The sequence below is a fragment of the Babylonia areolata genome, chromosome 32 (assembly GCF_041734735.1).
Source record: "Babylonia areolata isolate BAREFJ2019XMU chromosome 32, ASM4173473v1, whole genome shotgun sequence".
NCBI lineage: Eukaryota > Metazoa > Mollusca > Gastropoda > Neogastropoda > Buccinidae > Babylonia > Babylonia areolata.
Window position 1 is genome coordinate 4,978,510 of NC_134907.1, and position 5,000 is coordinate 4,983,509.

The window sequence follows — 5,000 nt, forward strand, 5'->3', positions numbered from 1 at the left end:
CGCGAGAGTGAGCGAGAGCGAGCGTTTTGTGCATATGTGAGTGTTGGGCGGGAGGGGGGGGGGAGTGTATGTGTGTTTGTGTCTGGCTGTTTGCTACTGTGTGTATGTAAGAGAGAAAGAGAATAACATAATGATGGGACAGATGGCCAGCTTAGAATATACACAATATTATGTAACAGGTTTTGACGTTTTGATAATACTGTTGTTGTTTTTTTTCTTCATGATTATGTTTGTACATTCTAAGAACCTGTATTAAACTGGATTATTTTCGGTGTTCCCTCGATGTCTCAGAAGAGATTATGTTGCTAGTTTTGTGGTATATTGACCGAGGGATTATACGTTAAAGAGTATGTGTGTGTGTGTGTGCCTCACTGTGTGTGTGTGTGTGTGTGTGTGTGCCTCACTGTGTGTGTGTGTGTGTGCCTCACTGTGTGTGTGTGTGTGTGCCTCACTGTGTGTGTGTGTGTGTGCCTCACTGTGTGTGTGTGTGTGTGCCTCACTGTGTGTGTGTGTGTGTGCCTCACTGTGTGTGTGTGTGTGTGCCTCACTGTGTGTGTGTGTGTGCCTCACTGTGTGTGTGTGTGTGTGCCTCACTGTGTGTGTGTGTGTGTGTGCCTCACTGTGTGTGTGTGTGTGTGCCTCACTGTGTGTGTGTGTGTGTGCCTCACTGTGTGTGTGTGTGTGTGCCTCACTGTGTGTGTGTGTGTGTGCCTCACTGTGTGTGTGTGTGTGTGCCTCACTGTGTGTGTGTGTGTGCCTCACTGTGTGTGTGTGTTTGTTGGGATAGGGGAGATGCAAAAACAAAAACAAACAAAAACCTTGCAGTTGGATGAATGATATAACTTCAGTGAAGCGAGGGCCAGTGTTTATGTGTTTTCCTTGAAGCAGATTCTACGGTGTAATGCTTCATTGTTTTTGTTGGAATCAAACAATGTATTTTGTTATATTGTTTACCCAAATGTGAAATGTGATTGCATGTTTCTTGACAGATATAACCTTCTCTGCAAGGGGGAAAAAACCTAATGAAAGAGGACAGCAGTGGCTTCATTTCAGCCTCGATTGTCAAGGGGAGGTAGAGATCGCTCAAAACGTAATATTCATGCAGCCGCCTTAATGAATTAATTCTTTATATATGTGTTTATATATAATCATATATGTACACACACACACACACAGATATATATATATATAGAGAGAGAGAGAGAGAGAGAGAGAGAGAGAGAGAGAGAGAGAGACATAGAGACATAGAGAGACACAGAGAGAGAGATTCAAAAACTTTATTACTCAAGGATAAAGATTTTAGGCATCCAATCTGTCCTTGTGACAACAAAAATAGTAACGATAAGACACAACAGTAGTGCTGCTCTTTGACACAAATACTTCTCTGTGTCAACTTGGGGCTGTTCTCCCTGGGGAGAGCACGTCGCCACAGAACAGCGACATCCTTCACACACACACACACCCTCCCCCACCCTCTCCCCCACCCCCACACCCGCATCCATTTTTTTTCTGTCTGCAAATGTATTTGTTTCACTATCAAAATGTTTTTTTCTATATGATTTTGCCAGGATCACCCCCCTCGTCCCCCCACACCCCTCCACACACACACCTTTTTTGTGTGCGCTGAGTGTATGCTACATACGGGAGCTCGGTTTATCATTTTATCAGAAAGACTAGCACCCAGACCAGCAGTCAGCCATGTCCGTGCAGGGGACAGTAAAAATTCTGTCTGAGTCTGGGACTCCAACCCGTGGACATCGCTGTGTAGACAGGTGTGTGACCACCGGGCCACCGCTCCATACAAATAGGATTTCATCAGTGCACTTGGCCATTGGACTCCCAACCTGAGACACACGGATCAAGGAAGAAAGAAAGAAGAAAAGAAATACAAGAAAGAGAGAAAGGAAGGCATACATACAGAGATAAATGCACAGACAGATACCCAGACAGATTGTAATAATCATTCAAAGAAACATGACTCACAAATATAGAAACGATAATCTGAAAGGGCGATAGCGCTGTAGGAGATCAAGCATGATATCGTGTCGTGTCAAACAGCTGAAGCTTAGCGGAACAAAGATCAATCTTTTTTTTTATTGCAAAAACAACAGCAGTCAGAAAGCAGAGAGGGAGCGAAGGAAAAGGAATCTGGAATGAAACACACCAGAAAACAAAACAGTCCAACAAAATGACATCCACAAGAAAAACACACCCCATCTCTTCCTATACAATGAAAATTTGAAATGTGTAAAGGAGGAGGGAGGAGAGGGGGGGGGGCGTTGGCTTGAGTTCGGAGTGCAGAAACTTATCAAAGATTTACTGAGGGGATAATAATAATAATAATAATGATAATAATAATGATAATAATGACGACGACGACAACAACAATGATTATAACAACAGCAGCAGCAACAACAACAACAACAACAACGGCATCAAGGTCTTACCTCTGAATACCACACCCTCATACAGTCTTTTGAAAGTTCTTCAAAACAAAATGAACAAACAATTAAACAAAAATATACAAATAAAATGGAATAATAGTCAAACCCGACCATCCACCCATAATGAAAAAAAACCAAAACAAAACAGTTAAACAAAAATGTATGGAAATAAAATGGAATCATTGTCAAACTCGAACATACACCCCTGTAGCGATATATAGTTTATCCAAATATACTTCATCGTTAGAGCACACTGAACTGGTTATTACTCATGGTAATCATCTCATAATTTCGGGTATTGTTATGAAGTTCTGCTTTGTAACGTTTGTGCCACAGCAGTAAATCTAGCTAATAACTGTACTATATTTTCATCATCAGACAATAAAGTAGCAACAAGGTATGTCTTTTAGCCATATCTTAATGCACATTTTTTTCTAAATTCATTAAATGACTTACACTAAAACAAGAAATGTCTTTCAGCATCAACTTTATAATGACCACATGGGGCATGGCGATTCTGGAGATGTTCCAGGTTGAAACAATCTTTTGTTTGCATTGAAGCCATGTTCTCAGGCGAAATCTCGCTAAATCTATTCTATGCCATATATTTGTGACAATTACCAGATACTTTTCTGCATGAAACATACTTTTGAATGTGAAAAACCAACTACATTTTTTTCTCAGAGAGAGGGTGAGTATGGCGACAGAGGAGTAGTGTGAAAGTGACTGGTTGGTTGGTTGATTGACTAGTTGGTTGATTGGTTGGTCAAATGAATGACCTCTACCACTCTCTGATGATCAATTCATTATCATTTACAACCTGATGCTTTTCATACGCATGTGCGTCGCACGCACGCACACACACACACACACACACACACACACACACACACACACACACACACACACACACACACACACACACACACACACACACACACACGTAAAGACGTAAAGAAAGCTGGAGGCCCTATCTCACATTCCAGAAAAATATCCAAATCACCTTAAAGTATACACAGATGGTTCAGTGCTTGATAACAATCAGACAGGGGCAGCATTTATAATTCCGTCATTAAAAGTAGAGAAGTTCTCTCATATCGGTAAAGAGTTTCTATATTCACAGCATTAAAATCTTTTAATTTGAAGACAAGAGGAGAACTCGTAATAGAAATTCGTCATATAATTGATGTTTTGACCATCCGTGGTACAAAGATGAATTTTTGTTGGATCCCTTTTCACGAAGGAAGTGTGGGAAAGGAGCGGGTGGATCGTTGTGCGAAAAAAGGCGCAATGAACATTTCCAATGCCATAGAAATTCATATTCCTTATTCATTACTAGAAGGTTATTCTCTACTGGAGAAAACTTGCTGGAGCCATGTCAGTAAACCAAAACAGGAGTCTGGCCCTGACAAGAGAAAATACTGACAATAGCTTGCGCAAAATTGATCGCATGTTTTCTTTTAAAACAAAAGGATATCACAGTAGCAGAAGGCTCACCAGTCTAATATACAGACTACGAGTGGATGCCATAAAAACAAAATATACTTCTAATGTGATTTGCATTTGCGGCATTGAAATTACCCCCGTGCATATCATCCATAAATGTGAACAGTTTAAACCATATTTACCTATATCATTTACAAAATCTGCAGTACCATCTGCTTCCATTAGAAATGTCTTATATGATAATCAACTTGTGTTTGAAATAGTTCAGAGTTTGATTTGGAGCACAATTGGCTCTTTGTTGTAATTCAACTGGTTTACTAGTTAGTTTAGTTTATTTCGTTTATATTCTTTCTTTTTGTATGCTGAGAAGAGAGGAACAGAGAAAGTAGTGATGATTTAAGGCATGGGTGGGGTGGGGGAGATGATGGATTTTCGTCTAAAATCGTAAATGTGGATAGACGTAGCAAAAGAACGAACGCACACACACACATACACGTGAGATTAGAGACAGACAGACAGACAGACAGACAGACAGATAGATAGACAGACAGACAGACAGATAGATAGATAGATAGATAGATAGATAGATAGATAGATAGACAGACAGATAGATAGATAGATAAACTAGATAACCTATGTATTAGATATAAGCATACTACGCATCATCCACTGAACCCTTCAGGCTTGTGCTGGCTGCACACACCGTGTGAAGATGTTGATTCTTTCCTGCTGTTATCAAAAACATCAGTGAAAGTTTACTTCACAGCCCACTCGCACTTTTGCTTTCATTTTTTAAAATATATAATTTGTTTGGGTAGTTTCTTAGATGTCATTGTAATACTCAATACTTTCTACGTTTAATGTTTTATTCGTCTTAAACCACACTATGCGAGTTGATATTGAAACGAACAGCGGAGACAGATAGACACAAAGACAACAAACTAAAAAAAATTTTTCCAGCCTTCACATTTTATTCCTTTTTCTTTCTTTCTTTCTTTCTCTCTCTTTCTTTCTTTCTTTCTTTCTTTCTTTCTTTCTTTCTTTCTTTCTTTCTTCCTTTCTTTCTGTATTCGTGGACTGGGACAACCATGCTCACTCGCATGTACTGGT